Raw genomic sequence first — 11,333 nt, forward strand, 5'->3', positions numbered from 1 at the left:
TTCTGTGAAACCAATATTGCTTGTTAATGTACTAGTAGTGGCGATATCATCATGACATGCAATGACGTTTTTATGTCTTTATCGCTTAGGAGGCAGAGTTTTATATTTTGGCAATTTCATACCAGTTCCTCTCGTTATTAATTTTGCAAATGAAATTTGATAGAGAAACTTTAAATGTCTGCCTAATTCAGTTGAACTTTATGAATATTAATAAGATATGCAGCAGGAATTAGTGGTGAAATAGAAAAAAGAATTATATTGATGCAGTCTCAGGATTTGATACATTTCATTCTACACGAAAATAAACATCACTTAGTTTAAAGTGACTACGTGGTCCTTTAAAGTCGACTGCCATTGACAATGAACTGAGAACGTCAGTTTAAAGGGTTATGAAATATATTCTTGTATGTGTTGTCAGAACAAAGTTTGTTCGATTCACTTATTCAAGTTTAGGAGTAATGGTTAGTTTTAGGGCTGCACTTAAGATTAGGATCCTTTCGGATTGAACCTTCATGACATGATATGAAGCGGTGGCTGGGTGGAGGGAGCTCTCATTATAATTATATCATTATTTTCTACACGAATTTATCTAGGTTTCTATTTTATTAATAGCATCAGAATGTGCGGATATATTCCTTGTAGTGGAAAATCATTTTCTTTTCAGCAAATCCTAAATGTCATTACGTATTACCTTCAATCACTCCCCATCTTTTAATTTTTGTGAAGTTTTTTACTTGTTTCTTTCATAAGACTGCGGCCATGCCGTGGCACTGCTTTGAAGAATTCTTAGTCGAATGAATCAACCACAGTACTGTTTAAGCTTGGTACTTATTCTATCGGTCTCTTTAACCGAACCGCTCAGTTACGGGGACGTAAACCTACCAAGTGGTGGTGGGTGGACAAACACAGACACAAAGACACACAATCGATGCATATATACATACATACATACACACACACATATATGAATACGACGGGCATCTTCCAGTTTCTTTTTACCAAATTCAATCACAAGGCTTTGGTCAGGCCCAGGGCTACAGTAGAAGAACTATAGTAGAAGGCGCCACGCAGTGAGACTGAACCCAGAATCATGTGGTTGGAAATCAAACTGCTGACTACACAACCACACCTGCGCCTTTACAATCTCTTCCGACAGTGTCTAGAGAGCCTCGAGTTGGAGGCATGACATATGTATGCTGTGTTGTTCTTGTGCAGCTCCAGTTAAGCTGTAATGGAAAAGACTTATGACTAAAGATAATTCAGTATATATTTAAGCACACGAGTTCATATGCCCGCCCAAGTATGCATCAATGTTTATGTTGTTACACGTAGCCTAGCGTTTTGACAACTAAGGGTAATAAACTAAAAGATACAGTGAAATAAGCATTGGAAACCCTGCTATTGCGTGCACACCTATATGATAGTGACTAAAACACAGTTTCAACAATGAACCTCATTATGATTTTCAGATACTGGTTTCAAATTCTGGCACAAAGCAAGCGATTTCGGGGCAACGGGTAAGTTGATCACACCGACCCCAGTGTTCAAATGGTTCTTATTTTATCGACTGACAAGAATTTGAAATCAGGAGGTAAAGGCGGACGAAATGCCACTACGCATTTTGTCCGGCAGGCTAACGTGTCTGCCAACTCACGGCCTTAATTGATTGACATATTTGCAATCACATATTGACGTAGAAGAATGAAAGACACAAACAATCTCGGCGGAATTTGAACTCAGAACGGAGAGACAGACGAAATGCTACTCCGCATTTTGACCGCCAAGCTATCAATTCAGCCAGCTCTACCGCCTTAAATGATTAACAAATATTGCAATTACTATGTCTGCTGTAGCTTGAATTTGATAATCACCAATTAATTTCATTAACTCGTTTTTGCCTCCTCCTCTTTTTTTTCTTTGCATCTATATCTAATTTAAAGCTGCCGGGAAATATATATATGTGTATTACTATTATTTCTTATCCAGATGGTGGGTGTGCCTGAAAGACTGCTTGGGGTTTGGTATGGCAGTAGAAAACTGGTGAAGGTACAATTCTAGACGACCAGGAGGCGAAAAAGCTGGTGAGTTGATATTAGATAGAAACATACAAAGAAGGTGGGGATGGGCGAGTAGAAATAGATAGAGCAGAAGGAGTGAAGTTTATCAGAATTTATTACTTTCAGCTGATGTAATTATATATTGTATGTATGTATGTATGTATAAATGTATGTATGTATGTATGTATGTATGTATATATGTATGTATGTATGCATGCTTGTTTGTATGTATGCATGCATGTATGTATGCATGCATGTGTGTATGCATGCATGTATGTATGTATGTATGTATGTATGTATACACACGCACACACACATTCGTGAAAATCTCTTTCCGTGGATATTTGAGATGCCTTCTCAGTTATAGGCGAAGGCGTGGCTGTGTGGTAAGAAGTTTGCATCCCGGCAACATGGTTCCGGGTTAGGTCCCACTGCGTGGCATGTCTTCTACTATAGCCTCGGCCCTACTACCTTGTGAGTGGATTTGTAAATAGGAACTCAAAGAATCTTGTTGTATATATATATATATATATATATATATATATATATATATATGGTATTTGAGGACATACCTTTTGGGGGTCATTGCTGCATTTTTTACTATCTCTCTATAACCTTTATTTAAAAAAATAATAATGGCAGACCCTCAGCTTACTCAAGAAATGAAGAGGTATGCTGTTATTATGGTTATAAAGGCTGAGCATAACGGTTTAGAGTTGCCAGGTCTTGCATCTACAAAATTTGTAAGGAAATAGAGACTGAAGATGGAAACGTATTAGCAGTATCAACATATATAAAGCATTCTAAACGTTCTAAAATCATCAGAACACCTTAATTTATCCAGCAGGTTCAACAGACCATTGATTACAATCCCAGAAAGTCCATGAGGTCAATTGCAAAAGATCTCCATTTGTGAGAAGCAACAGTCAGAAATGTCCATTTCCTTATATGATAAGTAAAGATTAATTTATCAGAAAAAGCAAAAGAAAATTACTACATCAGATCTAAAAGGCTCTTTAACAAACTGAAAAATCCAGCAGAAGAAGATTTGACCAAGATCAAAAAGTTAACAGAGGAAATGACAGATAGTTATGTGTAGATCCTTCTGAAGTTCCAAGTGGTATGCATACAAAATTTAATGCAACTGTCATGGTTTTAGGGGTTGTCAGCAATGAAGGGCATGAGATGCCTCCTTACTTCTTTCAACAAGCCCTCAGAGTTAATTCTGACACCTACATTGAGGTCCTGGAAATGATTGTTAAACCCTGATAGACAGTGCATGCAATGGAAGGCCATATGTGTTTCATTAAGACTCTGCACTACCTACCACACACGGCTCTAGTAACACAGGAATGGATGGCTGAAGATTTTCATGATCGCATAACCCCTAATATTTGGTCTCCTAATTCGCCATATCTCAATCCATTAGACTATTACATGTGGAGTGTTGTTGAGAGAGAGGTCAATGAACACGCCCATAACACCAAAGATTCTTTGAAAGCTGCCATAGTCAGAGTAATGTCCAAAATGAACCAGGACCACTTGATTCGAGCATGTAAATGATTTAGATCTCATATAGAAGCAGTTGTTGAAGCTGAAGGTGGCCTTATTGAATAACATGATATAAAAGATGGTTTATTATTATCCTCATAGCATTTTTGATAGATGAAGTTATTATCTGTTAGGAGGAATTTCAACCATGTTTCGTGGTCTGCTACCACAACAGCTCCTTTATAGGATCCAGTTAGCTCAAGACATCATCAGGAGGAACCACGTCCGGTTTCGGCCCCTACTCCTCTGCCGTTTTGACGTGGCGGGGCCCCTCCTTTCGGAGGTGTCTTCAGCTCTGGTGTTGGGTGCATGTCTTCTTTCACTGTTTGTGACTGTTCTAATTCAACTGTGGAATGTCCCTCGCTATGGTTATTTTCCAGGAGGTTCTGGCCACACGTCTTACGGTTCATCAACCCGCGTTGTTGAATTACTTTCTTCTGGCATACCTTCCCTTGGTGGATTAGGATCCAGTTAGCTCAAGACATCATCAGGAGGAACCACGTCCGATTTCGGCCCCTACTCCTCTACCGTTTTGACGTGGCGGGGACCCTCCTTTCGGAGGTGTCTTCAGCTCTGGTGTTGGGTGTATGTCTTCTTTCTTCTATTCCTTTGTCCTCAAATATCTTACGCACCCTGTTTATATATAATATATGTATGTGTATGTGTGTGTGTGTATGTATCTGTATATATATATATATATATATATATATATATATATATATATATATACGTGTGTGTGTGTGTGTGTGTGTGTGTGTGTGTGTGTGTGTATCCACGTGCGCGTGTGTGTAGCCTTGTGTCTGTGTTTGCTTCCCCTCACCGTTTAGCAAATAATGTTAGTGTATTCACGTCACCATAACTTAGCGGTTCGGAAAAAGAGAGCGATAGAATAAATAAAAGGCTTCCAAACAAAAAAAAAAAACAAAAAACAGAAATAAGTAATATGGTCGATTCAGTCGACTAAAGAATTCTTCAAGGCGGTGCCCCTGCATGGCCAGGATCAAATGACTGAAACAAATAAAAAAAGAAAATAGAGAAAGATACAGAATAAAAAATAAACAAATATTTGTTTATTGAGTTCTACTCCTGTTTGTAAGAACAATCGTGTGTGTGTGCGTGTGGTTGGTGTGTGTGGTGTGTGTGTGTGTGTGTGTGTGTGTGTGTGTGTGTGTGTGTGTGGTTGGGGTATAACTTCACTGAGGTGCTAGATTAACAAAAGTAAGATTACAAGTATGACTTTCAGTGCTTCGTCGGAATTATCTTATTATGATGTTCCTAATTCATTCTACAGTTTATCGACAAAACTAGAATATGTTGGTGACAATAGAGCATCCAGACTGAATAAGCCCTTTACCGTTCAAGGGTGAATCTCTCACCTGGTATATCACTTGGGACACATTCACCGATGCTAACCTGGTTGCTTCAGCTGTAAACCCGTAAGGGACCGGAAGATGACGTAATACTAATTATAAACAGACAAATTCTTTGCCGTGTCATTCGTCGCTATGGAAACTTTCAGGATGCTCAGACTCCGGACTACCGTTTCCTCTGTAGTATTGGTTTCAAATTATAGCACAAGATCAGCGCTAAGTCAATTACATCGACCCAAGCACAAATGGTACTTATTTTATCGAGGCTGAAAGGATAAAAAGTAAAGTGCACCTCAGCGGTAATTGAACTCAGAGCATAAAGACGGACGAAACGCTGATAAGCATTTGGCCCGGCGTGCTAGCGATTCTGCCAGCCTGCCGCCTTGGTTTGTCTTCATAATATTGAGATGAAGACGATGGTGTCAGAAAAAAAAGCTCCGTGAGATAAAGTCAGTCAGTTATAGACAACATTGCTTTTGTAGTTTTGTAACTGGGGCGAGCATGGGTAAAGTCATTCCAGTGGTAGACATGGGTGTGTGTTTAAGAAGCTCTCATTACCCCCGTATGGTTTCGGGTTCAGTCCCACAGTGCGGCACCTTGGGCAAGTGTCTTCTTCTCTTCTGCCTTTGACAAGTGAATGTGTTCGGTCAACTGAATTTTTGAGGAAGCTCGTCGTGTATGAGCGTGTGTGTGTTTGTGCCTCTGTTTGTCAGACGAAATTACTTTTAAGTAAATGCGTTCCCTTTCTCATGTCAGAATAACGGAAGAGAATAATAGTCACTTCAGGTGTTGGGGCATGGGCTGTTGCAGTGCCTTGCTGATTTTATCACTCATCGCTATAATACCGGATGATCCATTGAGCAGAGTCTCAGTCAGACTCTATCTCCGCAAGATACCTCCTCATCTGTCAGGACCATGTGATATGTGGTCGACCAACATTAGCCGTCAGTCCAGCCGGTGCTTTCAGTCAAGTGAACATGGTTGGCCCTCCGTCGGTTACGACGACGAGGGTTCCAGTTGATCCGATCACGGAACAGCCTGCTCGTGAAATTAACGTGCAAGTGCCTGAGCACTCCACAGACACGTGTACCATTAACGTAGTTCTCGGGGAGATTCAGCGTGACACAGAGTGTGACAAAGCTGGCCCTTTGAAATACAGGTACAACAGAAGCAGGAAGTAAGAGTGAGAGAAAGTTGTGGTGGAAGAGTACAGCAGGGTTTGCCACCATCCTCTGCCGCAGCCTCGTGGAGCTTTAGGTGTTTTCGCTCAATAAACGCTCATAATGCCCGGTCTGGGAATCGAAACCGCGATCCTACGACCGCGAGTCTGCTGACCTAACCACTGGACCATTGCGCCTCCACCAAGTGAACACGGTAAGCAGAGTTTAGCTTGAAAATAACATGGCTAAACAGTTTAGCATGTTACCTGTTATGTTACTTGTCTGATTCGGAAGAGATCGAACATTCTGTTTCTAACACGCTGTATAATTCTAAATTATGAAATAAAGATTGTTAAATGCAGCAAGGTAAGACACTTTTCTCGCGACAGCCTCTCGTGCTTGCTAATCTGTCACGCTGTGGAACGAGAATGGTAAACGTGTGTTGCACAAGAGAGAGAAAGAGAGGAAGATTCAAACAAACGCTGTTGGAACAAAACCTCACGCACAAATTTTTTCTCTTTCAATCAATCAATTTATCTATATACCTTTCAATCTCTCTCTCTCCCTACCTATCTATCTATCTATCTATCTATCTATCTATCTATCTATCTATCTATCTATCTATCTATCTATCTATCTATTTATCTATCCATCTATCTACGTACACCATCATTACGTTCCGTGTTCAAATCCCACCGAAGTCGATTTCCACTTTCATCCTTTCGCGATCGATGAAATAAGTACCAGTTGAGCTCTGGGGTCGATGTAATTAACTAGCCCCCTCACCCGAAATTTCAGGCCTTGTACCTTTTCAAGAAAGAATTATTTTGTGCTAAAATGTTGAGAGAGAGAGAGAGAGAGAGAGAGATAGAGAGAGAGAGAGAGAGAGAGAGAGAGAGAGAGAGAGAGAGAGAACAAGAGAAGGATATTCTGCCGAACGCTACGGCAGACAAGTTTTCTTCCTCCTTTCTCTCTGTCTATCTATCTATCTATCTATCTATCTTTTTATCTATCCAACTCCTCCCGTCTACGATTGCATTAAAATGCTAACGAGATAAGAGAGAGGGGAGAGGGAAAGAGAGAGAGAGAGAGAGTGAGAGAGAGAGTGAGAGAGAAAATTAGAGAGAAAGAGATTCAAACGAACGCTGCTGGTACATTATAGTGCTTAGGAGATGATAAAAGTGTGTGAGATACAGAGAGTGAGAGAGACTAGAGACTGAGGTGGGGAAGAAAGAAAGAAAGAAAGAAAGAAGGAAGAGAGGAAGAAAAAAGAAAGAAAGGAAGGAAGAAAGAAAGAAAGAAAGAAAGAAAGAGAGAAAGATAGATAGATAGATAGATTCTGGCGAACGCTATTCGCGCATACACGCTCATACACGTGCAAACGCTACTGGTGCACACACGTAGACGTACACACACACACAGCGACAACGATTAGGTGTGTGTGTGTGTCTGTGTCTGTGCATGCGTGCATGTGTATGTGTAATTAGGTACTGTATATATTGTTTCTATGGATAAACATGACTTATAAATACATTTAAAATGTCATGCTGCTCTTCACAATATGGTTGCTGTAATTCTACAGGGTCAGCTACATATAAGTATTAATTTTACAATCTTAATAGTTTATTACGTATATATTTATAACAGAAGCTGCTTACTTTCGCTATGAACTTTAGTATTACAAAACCATCACATACAAGGAAAGATTGCTCTCTGTCTCAATGGACCATCGCTCACGCACACACACATGCACATACATAGTCTCACATATAATATGATGGTAACATCACGTTAACGAATATATTTGGATATTCACATATGAAAGGGCAAAGCTTCTTTGTATAAGCAACAGAAGGAAAAGAAAAATGTTTGGATATCTATGGTGACTTTATGGGTATAACAAGATTCACGTATAAATACAATAGCACTGAAATATCTGGAAAAGATTTCTTAAAAACCATAAGACACACACTTTGTATCTCTGTAAGCACACTTCTACATTCAGACGGTCAAGAAAAAGTATGTACCCTCATGGAGGTTAACTGTCCTTCTGATGTGAATATCTCTCTCGAAAAATCGAAGTGAAAGAGGACAGCTATGGATAACTGCTTCGAAACCTTCAGCCTGTATATCCAGAGTATAAATTCACGTTCATACCAATAATTAGTGCTCCTGGTTTTGTGAATAAATACCTAAGTGACAATCTAGATAAGCTTAGGTTTTCAGAAAAAGAAATCAACTAATTAACTCGTACATTACAAAGAAAACCTGAAAGTGGAACATTAGAAGTGTGCAAGACATTCACGAGTTTAAAATGTGACTTTGTTTTGGATATCTACATTCCAACGATGGAGCTTTGTATCTTTGTTAGAAAGCAATTCCTTCCTCAGAGGAAATCTTTTAATAATTAACAACAGAAGAGTACAAACATACATACATACATACATACATACATACATACGTACGTACGTACGTACGTAATACGTACATACACCACACTCTGACACACATGCACATATATAATTTATATTATAGACTGAGCCGAGAATGTCACCATACTAGCGTTTATGAAACAATCTTCTTTTTATTATAAGCAAGGATCATTGACAAAATTATCAGCGGAAATTGGTGGTTGTATATTCCCGCTAATAAAGAGGTATGTTTCAGGTGCTTCTAAAATAATGTTATTTCAAATATTAGATATCTCTTACACCGCAGAACATAGCAATAAAACTCACCATATCCATAATCCTTTCTACTATAGGTGTAAATCCTGAAGTCGATGACATCGACTCCAGTGCCGAGCTGGTGCTTATTTCATCGACTCCAAAAGGATGAGAAGTAAAGTCGACCTCGGCAGAATTTGAACTCAAAAGTAAAGACAATCGCAATGCCGCTAAGTCTTTTGTCGTGGTATGTTCATGATTCTGCCAGCTATCGATCAACATGATCAGACATTTTCAAAGTACATTTACCGGATATTGACAAATTGTGTGGATTACTCTAAGACAGGACAAAGTATACAAAGTGAGTATCAGGTAGGAACTGCCAGAATATTCTTTAATATACTTTTCATATATGAATCCCCGGTCATGCTTTTGTTATTTCATGATTGTGTCTTTGTGTTCGGTGGCGGAGACGAGGTTATTTTAGGTGTCTCTGTTCACTGATACATTTGGTAGAGAAGTAGGTGTCCGGTGGATTTCCCTTTTATAATAGTTGAGGAGGCAGACGAATACTCAGCGTGATAATTTTCTTTTCTTTTTTTCTCTTTTGTTTTTTTAACCATCTCCATTAGCTTTGAAGGCTTATAGTTGTCACTGTCAATAGGGATACATTTTTTTAGGCACTGGTAGTGGAAGGGAGAGCAAGAGAGCAAGAAAGAGAGAGAAAAGAGAGAAAAAAGAGAAAAGAGAGAGAGAGAGAGAGAGAAATAGATAGATAAATAGATAGACCGATATAATGAGAGAAAAAGGAGAGAGAGAGAAAGAGAGAGAGAGAGAGAGAGAGAGAAGAGAGACTGAGGTGGTATGGGATCATATTCCCGCTAATACGTTATACTACAGCAATTTTTTGCACGGGTTCAATCCCTCTTGTGGATCTAGTTCAAAACGGGGGCACCAGTTTTCATTTATGTTTTATGTTGTGTTTTTGGTACCGAAAGACTTTCAAACTTCGTATACTTATCTATTTTGTGTTATAGAACAGAAAAAAATTTTTGTATTCGAAGTTATTTCATGTAAAAAATTGTCTTATTTCGATAATTTCAACCAATCACTGACAAGTATTCAGCTGTTTATAGTTACTCCTTTGGCAGTTTAAGCGGTTCCTTTGGCAGTTTAAGCGGTGTAAAGCGTATTTAATCTCCATTACTCCTGACATTTTGCAGAGAGGCAACACACTTGTGTTCGTTTTCCTTCGTTTTATTTTTAATATAATTTCGTTAACATCTGCCTGAACTGTATGTGTACAACATTTGCCCTAACCCTAACCCTAACCCTTCCCTCAAAAACCAGGCCTTGTGCCTATAATAGAAAGGTTTATTAGCTACTGCCAATATGCTTCAGCCATTTTTTGACAAGGAAATAATAATTTTATCACCGCCAGAATCGTTTGAGAATCGTTTGTTTACGTAGTCAGCACTTACTGTATTCGGCTGAATGGACGTCAGTCATTGGTTGAAATTACAGAAATACGACAACTTTAACATGAAATAAGTTGCATTATAATAATTTTTCTTAAGAAGACTAAGAGAAAAAGATGTTTTATATGACACATTCAACCAGTGTCCCAAGTTTCAAAGTGTTTCGTTAAGAAAATACTGGCGCCCCCGTTTTGAACTAGATCCCCTCTTGTTTTCAAGTGATGACGGTGGTAATGGGGCCCCCACCGGTACCCTCTGATGGGGGCAATGACATTGGATCAATGGTCTCTTTGTGATCCTTGCAGAGTCTATACAGCGCTGGAATGTCGTTATTTGTGGCCTGGAAGTTGTTGGCCGTGCGCTCCTTTGCTCCCAGGATGTTTGGCCACATCATGATGTGAATATTGAGGATCTTTTCTCTCTCCTCATACACTTGTTCTGTTGTTTCCCCCCATGTTGGGGATGTGGGGCTGCATTGTAGTTCGGCAGGCTGTCTGTCGACATTCTGCCGAACTTGTCCGTAGAGAAGCACTCAACTTCCCTACTTTTTGTGCGCTGTGAGTTTGTGCAGGCCAAATGTCCTATCAAGTTGTTGTGCATCTCTCCTAATCTGTATTCTAGGGTACTGTTTAAGTGTTGTACCAGCTATGGTGAATTGCGCTTCTATTCCGTCTGTCGTGGGATACACACTCTTTTGTTGAAACTTAGGATTGTCAGATAAATGCGACTTATATCGTACAACTTATCACATGGAGTGAAAAATAGTGTGTGAAGGGAGTTCGTGTCATTTATACCTGGGTGCTACAATGCAGAGTGGTCCAGTACGCGCACCCGCGCACCCGCGCGTCCGCGCTAGCTAGTCGTGAGTGGTCGAACCTACAAAAAGTGCGCGCGCGCGCGAGTGCGCTTGTGCAAATGAATACGTGTTTAGGGTTAGGGTTAGGGTTAGGGATAGGGTTAGGGATAGGGTTAGGGATAGGGATAGGGTTAGGGTTAGGGATAGGGTTAGGGATAGGGATAGGGTTAGGGATAGGGTTAGGGTTAGGATCGA

The 11,333-nt window shown here is 39.8% G+C and overlaps 1 protein-coding gene across 2 annotated transcripts in view; it reads left to right on the forward strand.

Annotated features, from left to right (window-relative positions):
- The first annotated feature begins 7,524 nt into the window (after positions 1 to 7,524).
- The window catches only part of LOC106870007 (delta-like protein D), a 320,127-nt gene continuing 316,318 nt past the window's right edge, over positions 7,525 to 11,333 (forward strand). Inside the window, exons 1-2 of one of the 2 annotated variants that reach the window (XM_089361568.1) lie at positions 7,525 to 8,794; positions 8,903 to 9,165. The gene's annotated coding sequence lies outside the window, so the exon portion shown is untranslated. Of the gene's footprint in view, positions 9,166 to 11,333 lie in introns of both variants that reach the window. The other variant, XM_089361569.1, reaches the window with a different exon arrangement.

The sequence above is a fragment of the Octopus bimaculoides genome, chromosome 13 (assembly GCF_046866305.1).
Source record: "Octopus bimaculoides isolate indiv1 chromosome 13, ASM4686630v1, whole genome shotgun sequence".
In the NCBI taxonomy this organism is placed as follows: Eukaryota; Metazoa; Mollusca; class Cephalopoda; order Octopoda; family Octopodidae; genus Octopus; species Octopus bimaculoides.